Source organism: Heterodontus francisci, unplaced genomic scaffold, assembly GCF_036365525.1.
Source record: "Heterodontus francisci isolate sHetFra1 unplaced genomic scaffold, sHetFra1.hap1 HAP1_SCAFFOLD_61, whole genome shotgun sequence".
In the NCBI taxonomy this organism is placed as follows: domain Eukaryota; kingdom Metazoa; phylum Chordata; class Chondrichthyes; order Heterodontiformes; family Heterodontidae; genus Heterodontus; species Heterodontus francisci.
In genome coordinates this window covers 1,816,443-1,829,325 of record NW_027141441.1, presented here as the reverse complement: position 1 = coordinate 1,829,325, position 12,883 = coordinate 1,816,443, and the positions used below count along the sequence as shown (strand labels likewise).

The following is a 12,883-nucleotide window of genomic DNA, read 5'->3' as shown; positions in this document are numbered from 1 at the left end:
TAGGGATGGGCAATAAATGCTGGCCTAGCCAGCGATGCCCACATCGCATGAATGAATGAATAAAAATGTGAAGTATCCCTTGTGTCATTCTTTTGGTAGAAAATATAACCCTGGTGGAATTGCCCCTCCCAATCACACCTCACTTCATGGAACATAGAAAATCGAGAAAATTTATGGCACAGAATGAGACCATTTAGCAATCGTGTCTGTGCCAGCTGAAAAAGAGCGATCCAGCCCAATCCCACTTTCCAGGTCTTGGGAATGGAATCTGAACAGATGTCAGAGCTCACATTATGTGTATGTTCTGTTGAAGTGTTGGTGAGCTGATATACCAGGGGAGATTCACACTGTTGGACACAGTGTGAAATACATTCAAGTATTTATAAAACATTACAACATGTGAGTAATATTCCCCATTGATTTCTCAGCACTGATGAATTGTGAAGTGGGAGACAGCCAGAAGTCCCAGTGATCCACACTGACCCTGAGCTGAGAATGAAATGAGAAAAAGTTCAATCTTCAGCAGCGAGATGCTGCAGAGAGGTAAGAGTCCTGAATCAAGGAGAGACTTTCTCATACTGCTGTTGAATCTCATTTCAAACACTCCTTGAACTCTCTGCCGAGGAATTCAGAGCTGGATAACGCCTGTAAAATCAGCCTAAAAAGGAAATAGAAAACACCCACCGTGGGCTCAAACTCAAAAACTTGAGATTCAGAGTTTCATGCTTTCATCGACTGAGCTCACCAGGCCTGAGACAGTGTCCCCGTCCTGTCTGTTATTGGACGGTGCAGCTGTTGGCTCCACTCCATGGGCTGAATTCGTTCTGTAAACCATGAAGCAGCTTCCTCTCAAGTCCCAGGTTTATCAGTAAATCTTCTTACAAAAGCCCCAAAGTGTGATATATTCCTCTCACTCATCCAGAATAAAAGTTACATCTTTTGCTCTTTTTACCTTCCAAACATTGACTTCTATTTTACTCAGCATTTATTTCTCTCTCCTTTTTATGTTGTGTATTTCCTAATAAACATTGCATTTCAATTATTTATGAGGGATGAAATGAACAGAAAAGATTTTCTGCAATGGTACCGGGGTGTGGGACAGAGTGAGTGGTTCGGATCTGGAATACACTGCCTGAGAGTGTGCTGGAGGCAGATTCAATCGTGGCTTTCAAAAGGGAATTGGATAAACACCTAAATAGAGAAAATTTGCAGGGCTACAATGAAAGGGCAGAGGAGTGGAATTAGCTGATCTGCTCTTGCAAAGAGCTGTCATGGACATGATGGACTGAATGGTCTCCTTCTGTACTGCAACCATTTGATTCCTTGATTCTAACTCTGTCAAAGTTGTTCTGAACTTGCTCTGCTCCAAGGAGAACAACCCCAGCTTTTCCAGTGTCTGCACATAACTGAAGTTATGAGGAACCATGGGGAACCCACTGTAAACCTTCCTCCAGACAGAAATACAACTGTTCACCACCACACTGTGACAAAGCTGTTCACATGATTTGGATGCGGGGACCAAATGTACTATTTCCAAGTTTGCAGATGACACAAAACTAGGTGGGAATGTGTGTTGTGAGGAAGATGCAAAGCGGCTTCAAGGGAATTTGGACAGTCTTAGTGAGTGGACAAGAAAGTGGCACATGAAATATAATGTGTCAAAATGTGAGGTTATCCACTTTGGTAGGAGAAACAGATGTGCAGATTATTTGTTAAATGGTAAGAGTGTGAATGTACAAAGGGGCCTGGGTGTCCTTGTCAATAAGTGACTGAAAGCTAACATGCAGGTGCAGCAAGCAATTAGGAAGGCTAATGATACGTTAGCCTCTATCACAAGAGGATTTGAGTACAGGAGCAGTAAAGTCTTGCTTCAATTGTATATAACCTTGGTTGGACTGCACTTTGGAATACTGTGTGAAGTTTTGTTCCCCTTACCTTAGGAAGGATATCATTGCCATCGAGGGAGTGCAACGAAGGTTCACCAGACTTGTTCCCGGGATGGCGGGACTGTCAAATGAAGAGAGATTGGGGAAACTGGGACTGTATTCTCTAGAGTTTTGAAGAAGGAGAGGTGATCTCATTGAAACTTACAAAATATTTAAAGGGATAGACAGGGTCGATGAAGCTAAGATGTTTCCCCCGGTTGAGGAGTCTAGAACCAGGGGACACAATTTCAACGTCAGGGGAAAGCCACTTAGGACAGCGATGAGGAGAAATTTCTTTACTCAGTGGGTTGTGAATCTTTGGAATTCTCTATCTCAGAGGGCTGTGGAATCTCAGTCATTGAGTATGTTTAAAGCAGAGATTGACAGATTTCTCAATACAAATGACATAGGGGAGATGGAGATAGTGTGGGAAAAAGGCATTGAAGTGGACGATCAGTCATCATCATATTGAATGGCAGGGTGGGCTCGACGGGCTGAATGGCCTACTCCTGCTCCTATGTTCCTATCAGTCTGCAAACTTCATATGCATGCTGTCATTGTCCCTTTTATTCCATGGGCTTCAGTTTTACTGGCAGTCTAGTATGTGACATCATCAAGAAGGTTTCAATAAGTTGAATAAGGAGAAATTGTTTCCAGTGGCAAAAGGGTCAGTAACCAGAGGATGTACTTATCAGGTGATTGAGAAAAGACCAGAGGCAAAATGAGGAATGATTTTTTATACAGTGATGTGTTGTCATCTGGAATGCACTGTCTGATCAGGACTTGAAAGCAGATTCAGTAGTAACTTTGAAAAGCAATTGGGATAAATACTGGAAGGAAAATGTACAGATAACAGGAAAAAGCTGAACACCAGGACTAATTGGATAGCACAACCAAAGAGACAGCACTGACACAATGGACCAAATGGTCTCCTTCTTTGGGTATCATTCTATGGTTTTATGAACATAATGTTGGTACAATTGCCTGAGTTGGAAGGGAAGTGAACCCAGATTCTGGGTATTCTAAACACCAGACACAAACCAAATGAACAAGCCCGTTGTTTAATCTCTGTTTTTCACACCAGCTTCTCCTCGCTCTTTCTGTGTTTCCAGCCTGGTCTGTTCCTCTGACCTTCATTCCTGACACTCTATTGAGAATGGCCAACTCACTGCGCCTCTCACTCACACCGTCACTCCACCCCTTCACCCACTTCCAAACCTCTCTGTTCAACAATACCTCACATCTGCTCCTCTGCTCCATTAATATAACAGGAAAACATTTTCAAACAGACATCTCCAGACAGTGAACGTTCCAGCAAGACAAGGTAAAGAGCAGATTCATTCACTTTAAACACAGAGAGAGCAGCTCTCCCTGTTCAGTCGAAGGAGCAGATGTTGTTTCACTCCCATTAGTCTTCGAGACATGCACCAGAATTTTAAGGGACCGTTGGAGACGGGAATGGAGGCCGGGGAGGGGGAGGGGGGTGTATAAAATAGGGATGGAAGACGTCGGACAGGATTTTTCTGTCGGCGGCTGACATGGAGGGCAGACTTCGCACATCCACACGGCAAGAAGGCATTAGAAGTATTTATGAGTCCAATTGTCAGCAATTTTATTCACTGGATCCATTTGAACTAATAGCACACCGGAACCACGGGGCTTCAGAGCCTCGCCTGGTTAAAGGAGGTGACTGGGAGGTGGGAGCTGAGTGTTGGCTTCACTGGGAAGCTATCGGGTGAGGCAGCAAAACTTGGCAGAAAGGGCATCGGGAAACACTGTCAGGAGTGGGAGCCAATGTGCCAGCTCTGCAGAGGGAACAACACCAGGGTGCCATTGTGGCAGTGCCACTTCATTGAGGGTGACAAGTGAGGTAAATGTGGCAGGGTGTTGTTTACTGTGAAGGCCTTGCACTCAGGGAGGGGCAACCTGTCATGGGCCTCATTCGAGGCTCTCATTGGATTCGAGGCTCCCATTGAGGAGGAGGAGGAGGAGTAGAGAGGAAGGGAGGGAGGCGCAGGCACCAGCAGGGGCACCACAGCAGCTTGGGGGCCCACAGGAAGGCCAGCCTCGAACAGGAGGCTGGAGAAGGAGGCAGAGGAACACGTCAGCCGAGGTTCAACTACCTGCAGATGTCCGAGTGACAGTGTCTCCGCAGACTGCACCTCTCCACGGGGGTCGTCACTGATCTCTCTGCCATGATGCAGCTGTGCCGCATGCGACTTGGTGGGCACCTGATGCCAGTGTCACTGAAGGTCACCGTGCCACTGAACTTCTTCACCACCAGATCATTGCGGGGATCCACTGGAGATATGTGTGGAATCTCACAGTCTGTAGTGAATCAGTGCATCAAGGAGGTCACCAATGTACTGTTCAGGAGGGCCGGTGACTATGTGCACATTGATCCAAACAGTCAAGCTGAGAGAGCTATAGGATTCGGGGACATCGCTGGATTCCACCAGGTGTCGGGTGTCATTGACTGCACCCATGTGACCATCATGGCTCCTGCAGACCAGCCAGCAGCCTTCAACAGGAAGGGCTTCCACTTGCTCAGTGTGCAATTGGTCTGCGACCACTGCAAATGGATCCCATAGGTGTGTGCACAAATCCCGGGAAGCAGCCACAACGCCTGCATACCAAGGCACTCCCAGGTGCCAGAACCTTTCCGCGGCCCCATCCGCTTTCAGAGATGGATCCTTGGAGACAAGGGCTACGCACTGAGGACATGACAACTGACGTCTGTGAGGAACCCACGCACGGATGCAGAGGAGAGGTACAACACCTGCTGCGGGTCAACCCGAGCGACCATCAAGGAGGCCATTGGTCTCCTGAAGATGAGATTCAGGTGCCTAGATCGATCCAGTGGAGCCCTTCAGTATGTCCCGGCGAGGGTCTCGCATATCGTGGTGGTTTGCTGTGCACAGCACAACCTGGCATTACAGACGGGCGAGGTGTTGACTAGTGAGGATATCGTGGAGTGTGATGTCTCCTCTGATGATGAGGATGTGGAGGAGGATGCTGCCCAAGCAGTGCCAGATGAAGAACCTCAGGCACAGCAGGAAAGGGGCCATGAGATACACACAAGGGAGACATGAGACACCCTTATACATTCAAGTTTCCTTTGAGCCTTACCACCTTCTGGAACCAAGGCAATAAAGTCTTAGCTTTAAACAGCCCTGTTGTCGCCTCCTTCCTTCTGCACTGCAGCATCCAGGTACACATCGCACAGTGACAAGGCCGAAGCTTTGTGAACTCAGGACTTGGTCCCTCACTTCCAGCCCCTTGGGAGGAAGGGTTTAAATGAAGTCCCAAAGGGCATCAACAATAGGAAAGAGACATAGTGAGAGAAAATCATTTCTTTCTTCCGTGTGACAACAAACGCAACCCTATCCATCTGGAATGTACATTCACCGTGAACCCTAAGTGAATCAAGGTGCTCTTCTGAAATCTTTTCCGCGTGCTCCTACGTGGTGCTACCCCTGCTCTGGCAGCTGAGGTGGAGACAGGCTGCTGACCTTGCTGCCCCATGGCTTGGGATGACATTGGTGGCCGCCCTCTTGCTGCCTGAGGCCTGGAGGGCCCCGGCACACTGAGGGCCTCCTGCACAGGTACAGGGACCCCCCTCTGTCATCGAGGGTGATGGAGGCAGGCACTGGCATCACTTGTGTCACTGGCAGAGGGACTTTGGAGCTACTGTCCACACCAGGGTCACCCTGAGAGGAGACCCCAGATGTAGCAGCCAGCTGCTCCTCCCCCTTATAAGACACACTTGTAACTCGCTGCTGACCTGAGAGGGACGTGGACCTGGTGAAGAGTTCAGGTGCCTCGTCCCCCCTCTCACCTTGTCACCGCTGGATGGATCTCATGGACAAAGCGATGGAGTGCAGGTCTGCACACATCTCCGGCAGCCACTGATTGGTCGGCTGGATCTGGCTCTCCATCAGAGTCACCAATCTCTCAAGGAAGGAAGCCAGACACACCCCCATCAGAGACAGTACAGCATGCAAGGCCTGGATGGACTCCTCCATCATCCGAACTTGGGTACACATAACCTCCGGCAACTCTGCCAGATGTTGCCTGACCTCTTGCTGCAGCTTCAGCATTTCCCGTGTTGCTGGTGACACCAGAGGCACGTCATCAGCCTGGGACTCAGCATGGGCCTGGCCTCCCACTGACTTCCAACTGCCAGTGGCCTCGGCTGTCACTGCCTCCGTCATCTGCCCGGGCCTGTCTGTGACGTGCTCACCAGCTTGTGTGCCCAAATCTAACAGCGAGTGGATACCCACCGAGTGAGGGTTTCTGTGCTGGTGGAGGGTGCAGGGGAATGATGTGACGGTGCACCATCTGAGGCTCCCTCCTCCTCCTCAGAGGTGTCTGGCTGTCCCCCAGTCTCTCCAGCTCTTCGCTCTTGTCGTTAATCCTAGCCTGCATGTGAAAACAGGGACATTGAAGGGTTAGGGTCTGCCCATCGTGACATTCCAACCACCCCTACTGTGCAGCTCCATTGATGCAGTGGTGAACAGATGAGCAGTGTGGCTCCTTTGCAGCGGATGCAACCTTGTGCCCCAGGAGATGTTCATTCACTCTCTTAGGTAGGTGTCCCTGTCTCTCCATCAGCTATGGAGCAGCTGCTTTGCTGCCCGGCCTGTTCCATGGCCTCCTCCTCCATCGGGATGAGGACATGGAGATAAGGCATCCACTGCCAGTCTTGACATGCTCTTTCCGATTGTGGGCTGTCTTCTCCTGCAGCCACTATGATCAACAAAGTTAGTCTCCCAGCGGGGACAAACTCAATATCTCTGATGGTGATAGTCCAGCAGTCCATGATGTGGACACACATATTCCTCCTGCATGTGGCCCCTCTCGAGGGACTGTGTGAGTTTATACAATGACTGACGTGCACCTCCCACCGAGATGCAGCCAAGCCTCAGGCAGCATGTCCTGCTGCCCTTCCCCAATACACATGACTGGGTGGTCACTCTCTTTCCACCAAACACTCCCTCTCACTCTGCCATGCGCAATGTCCAAAGGGTCCAAAGTGTTTTGAGTTTGCGCCTGAGCAGCCCGGATCCGGTCATTGACCCACTTCTTGCACTGGATCCATGTCTTGGGGGTGACCCCACGGCTGCTGACTTCACCTACTAGCTCAAAGCAGCTTTGCTTGGTCAGGTGGACAGGTCTCCACCTCCCATCCCTGGGGAAGAGGATCTTCCACCTATCTGTTGTCACCTGGAGGCGAACCTGCAGGAAGGCATCGCTAAACTATTGGACGATGGTCACTGCAGGCTCGCATTCAGCTCCTTACCTATCAGGCAGCAGAGACAGCAGAACGGGTCCTGGGGCAGCAGATGCAGCAGAACGGGTCCTGGGACAGCAGAATGGGTCCTGGGCAGCAGAGGCAGCAGAATAGGTCCTGGGGCAGCAGATGCAGCAGAACAGGTCCTGGGGCAGCGGAGGCAGCAGAACTGGTCCTGGGGCAGCAGATGCAGTAGAACAGGTCCTGGGGCATCAGAGGCAGCAGCACGGGTCTTGGGGCAGCAGAACGGGTCCTGGGGCAGCAGATGCAGCAGAACGGGTCCTGGGGCATCAGAGGCAGCAGAATGGGTCTTGGGGCAGCAGAACGGGTCCTGGGACAGCAGGACGGGACCTGGGGCAGCAGAGGCAGCAGAACGTGTTCTGGGACAGCAGAGGCTGCAGAACGGGACCTGGGGCAGCAGAGGCAGCAGAACGGGTTCTGGGACAGCAGAGGGCTCTCAGGAAGACACTCCTTTAAACCAGGCAGCAGTGAATACAGGTCTGGCAGTCCTTTCAATATGGTGCCAGCACCTGCCGTTGTGTCAGATGTCGGTGCCATCGGTGCCTCGTTCCCTGCCTCTGGTCCTTGTTTACATGGGACCCACGCCTCCCCTTCATTAATTGGTCGGCTGCTCCGTGATCGGGGTCGGCCGGCCACATTTCACTCGTGTGGTGACGACACCCACTTCCGGTGCCTCTGCCGAGAGCCGCACCGTTAGTTTAAAATTCAGCCCATGGGGTCAAGAGTGGAAAATCTCCCCTCTCATTCTCTCTAGTTAAACGGATGGAGACACCAAATTAAAACTGATGAAACCAGGGATTGTATCCTGGCTCTTCAATCTAGTGTTCTCCCAACTGAGCTATTCCATCCTCACTGTGAACTCATCTTCATTGGAGACAAATATAACTCCAGGCGGAATTTCCCACCCGTTCATTCCTCACTTCAGGGGAATGGGACCCGACCAGATCGCGGAACTCAGATTATGTTAATGTTCTGCTCTTGATATCTTAATATTATCTTGCGTTTGAGCCACTTTTAATCAGGTTCACGGACAAATTCTTCCATCATCCCTTCTCCCACATTCTCTCTCTCTCATTCATTCTTTATTCCTCACAGTCCAGAAAGAGTTAGGAATCAGAGCTCACTCCCAAACCCTCTGCACACAGACCTCTGCCTGTCACCCTGTTTGATCCAAGAGACCAGTCAATAAATTACACTCTTTATAAACACAGAAAGCTGCCTCAGAGTGTTGGACAGAGATAAATACACTGAAGTCTTTTGAAAAAAGTTCATCTTCCGGGTTGTTACTGAGCCCACAGAGCAGGGCGGGCCCAGCCTCCAGCCCCAGCCCCAGCCTGTGCTGTGTTAGCTGATGCCACCTGGTGTGATACTGAGCCACACGGAGCAGGAAAGGGCATGATTGTATTCATAGCCTGTGTTGAGTTAACTGATCCCACTCAGTGTGGTAGGAGCCACACAGAACAGAATGGGCCCAGGCTCCTTCCTCAGCCTGAGGGATGATAGTTCTTCTCACACATTGTTGTACAGAGCCCCACACAGAACAGGGAAATCTCAGGCTCCATCCCCGGCCTGTGGTATTTTACTTCATCGCACCTGGTATGGTACGGAGCCCCCAGAGCAGGAAAGATCCAGCTTCCATCTCCGGCCTGTGCTGAATTAGCTGATCTTACCTTGTTGGCACTGAACCGCAATCAGGGAAGGATGGGCCGAGGCTCCATGGCCTGTGGTGTGTTAGTTATTCTCATTTGGTGAGGTACTGAGCACTATATAGAGCAGGATGGGCCTGTGCTCAGTGAGCTGATCTCACCTTGTGTGGTTCTGAGACCCACACACAAAGCAGGACAGGCCTAGGCCTCATCCCCGGCCTGTGTTCAATTAGCTGATCTCATCCAAAAGATTTTGATAAGGTTCCACACAAGAGGCTTCTCTATAAGATTAAAGTCCCTGGTATCAGTGGTAATATATTGATCTGGATTGGGAACTGACTGGCAGGACGTAGGCAGAAAGTAGTTACAGATGGATCTGGATCTGTTTGGAGACCAGTTACCAGTGGTGTCCCACAGGGATCGGTGTTGGGACTGTTGCTCTTTACTATTTTTATTAATGATCTGGATGTAGGTGTAGGGGGCACCATCTGTAAATTTACAGATGGTTTGAAGATCTGTGCGAGTGTTCAGACTGTAGACGATGCTCGACTGTTTCAGGCTGATCTTAATGTGTTGGGAGATTGGGTTCATGACTGGTAAATTATGTTTAATTTGGGTAAGTGCAGTGTTATTCATGTGGACAGGGCGAATGCTCAACATTCATACACCCTTCAGGGAAAAACATTAAAGTAGGTGGAAAAAAGAAAATAATTTTGAGCAGAGATCTGGATGTTCTAGTGCACAGATCTCTAAAGGTACAGCAGCAATGCTGTGAAGTGATAGTTGGAGCAAATAGGGGGTTGGGCTCCATTCAGAGGACAATTGAGTATAAAATGAGGCATATTCTTTCATGGGATGTGAGCGACACTGGCAAGTCCAGAATTTGTTACCCATCCCTAATTGTCCTTGACAAGGTGGCGGTGAGCTCCCTTCTCGAATTGCTGCACTCCATATGGAGTAGGTACACCCACAGTGCTGTTAGGAAGGGAGATCCAGGATTTTGACCCAGCATCAGTGAATGAACAGCGATATATTTGCAGATCAGATGGTGTGTGACTTGGAGGGGAGCTTGCACATGGTGGTGTTTCCATGCATCTGCAGCCCTTGTCCTTCAAGGTGGTGGAGGTCTTCGGTTTGGAAGTTGCTGTCTGCGGAGCCTTGGTGAGTTGCAGCAGTGCATCTGGTAGATGGTACACACTACTGCCACTGTGCGTCAGTGGTGAAGGGAGTGAATGTTTAAGGTGGTGAATGGGGTGACAATCAAGGCGGCTGCTTTGTCCTGAAAAGTGTCGAGTTTCTGGAGTATTGTTGGTGCTGCACTCATCCTGGTTTGTGCCTTGTAGATGGTTGACAAGTTTTGGAGAGTCAAAAATCACAAAATTATTACAGTGGAGAAGGAGGCCATTGGGCCCATTGTGTCTGCATAGAATCATAGAACATAGAAAGTTTACAGCACAGGCAGGCCAAAAAACGAGCCACCCAGCTGAATCCCATTGTCCAGCATTTGGACCGTAGCCCTGCAGGTTCAGGTACTTGAGGTGCACATCCAGACTCCTTTTAAATGAGTTGAGGGTTTCTGCCTCAGCTACCCTTACAGGCAGTGAGTTCCAGACTCCCACAGCCCTCTGGGTGAAAAAACCTTTTCTCATCTCCCCTCTAATTGTTCAACACATCACTTTAAATCTATTCCCCCTAGTCAGTGACCTCCCTACTAAGGTAAATAGACCCTTCCCATCCATTCTATCCAGACCCCTCACAATTTTGTACATTTCAATCAAATCTCCCCTCAGCCTCTTCTATTCCAAGGAGAACAACCCCAGTCTATCCAATCTTTCCTCATAGCTGCATTTTTCCAGTCCTGGCAACATCCTCGTAAATCTCCTCTGTAACCTCTCAAGTGCAATTACATCCTTTCTGGAATGAGGTGACCAGAACTGCACACAGAACTCAAGTTGTGGCCTAACTAATGATTTATACAGTTCCAGCATAACCTCCCTGCTCTTATATTCTATACATTGGCTAATAAAGGAAAGGATTCCATCAGCCTTCTCAACCAACTTATCAACCTATCCTGCTACTTTCAGGGATTTGTGGACATTCAATTCAAGGTCCCTCACTTCCTCTACACCTCTCAGCATTCACCCATTAATTGTGCCTTCCTTTGCTGTGTTTGACCTCACCAAAGGCATCACCTCACACTTCTCCAAGTTGAATTCCATTTGCCACTTTTCTGCCCACCTGACCAGTCCATTTCTCCAGCTCTCCTAATGAGCATTTCACCATGTGCCTTGCGCTGAGTTACTCATCACAGAATTCCCACTATCTGATTTACTCTTGTCGCCAGAGTATGTATATGAATGGTCCAGTTAAGCTTTTGTCAATGGTAACCCCCAGGATGTTGATGGTGGGGGGATTCAGCGATGGTAATGCTGTTGAACGTCAAAGGGAGATGGTTACATTCTCTCTTGTTGGAGATGGTCATTGCCTGGTACTTATGTGGTGTAAATGTTACTTGCCACTTAGCAGCCCAAGTCTGAATGTTGTCCAGGTCTTGCTGCTTCTGGACATGGACTCCTTCAGTATCTGAGATGTCCCGAATTTGTCCTTTTATGAAACCTTGGTCAGGACTCACTTGGAATATTGTATCCAGTCTTGGTCTCCTCACATGATGGGTGATATTGAGGCTTTGGAAAGGGTACAGAGGAGAGACATTCGACGAATTCCCAGTATAAGACATCTTGATTATCAATTTAGACTAAAAGAGTTGGGACCCTACACCTTAGAGAAACCTTGACTGAGGGGTGATCCGATTGAGGTTCATAAATAATGAAGGGACCAATTCAGCATGGGAGAGGAGTCACAACTTTGTCTTGGAAATGGCCAGATGGCACCCGGATCACATTAAATTTCATTTTCAGTGGCTGGCTAATGTATCAGGATGGCCGAGTGGTTAAGGCGTTGGACTTAAGATCCAATAGACGTGTATCTGCGTGGGTTCAAACCCCACTCCTGGTATCTGTGCTTACAACACGTTACTTTTTCTTTCCCTGACTTTTGCCTTGCACCATCATCTCTTCTGTCATTTAATCACTCTTGCCTTCCAACTGATCACAGCTTCCTATTATTTGATCTGCCCCAGCACCGTTCCTTGGCTCTGCGCTTGCTTATAAACTGGTAAATCTTTAACTTAATCTCCTCTGTCCCCTTTCAATGACCTTCTCATCCTTCCTGGATTGTGGTTCCTCACAGGATCCGCTGCCTCTCCGACTCCCCTCCAGGTAACTGAAGGCCCTGAACCTTGGTCTCGCTTTATACGCTAGCTGGTAGTTGATTCCTTGCAGGTCTGCCACCGCTCAGGCGAAGCTCAAAACCCAGATCAAGCAAAGTATCAAGAGGAATGTGAACAAAGGCTCCCTGGTGCAGAGCAAGGGACAGGGAGCCTCCGGCTCCTTCAAAATCAGCAAGAAGGAAAACCTAGGGAAAAGTGGGAAAGAAGGTGAAGAAACCAGCACACAAGAAATCTTCAGTGAAGAAACCAGCAGACAAGAAATATTTAGTGAAGAAACCAGCAGACGTGAAAGTGACAACAAAGAAAGTAACAGCCAAGAAAACGAGCAGCAAGGCGGCGGCAACGCCAAATAAGGTGGTGAAGAAAGCAGCGCTTCAGAAAAAGTCTCCTGCGAAGAAGGTCAAAAAAGGCAAGAGTGCGGCGGGCGGAAAGGCGCTGAAGAAAGTGCAGACATGGAAGAGCAAGGTCAAGCAGTAAGCAGCGAAGGCTCAGAAAGCAGGGTCTGGAAAGAAGTGAAAGAGCGCGGGAAACTTGGAAACATCTGAACACAAAGGCTCTTCTCAGAGCCACCCACATCTCTCAGGAAAGAGCTGATCCCCTGATCAAATGATCCCTGTCCCGGCCCCGCCTGCAGATTCCACATGGAAATGATTTGGAGTAAATCCAGGATCCCTGGTGACTCCCCTCCACCCAGCCCTTTCCCCACTCT

The 12,883-nt window shown here is 49.2% G+C and overlaps 1 non-coding gene across 1 annotated transcript; it reads left to right on the top strand.

Annotated features, from left to right (window-relative positions):
• Nucleotides 1-11,817: 11,817 nt before the first annotated feature.
• trnal-uaa (transfer RNA leucine (anticodon UAA)) lies at nucleotides 11,818-11,900 on the top strand. Its single transcript has one exon. It is a non-coding gene; the product is annotated as a tRNA-Leu (tRNA).
• Nucleotides 11,901-12,883: the final 983 nt, after the last annotated feature.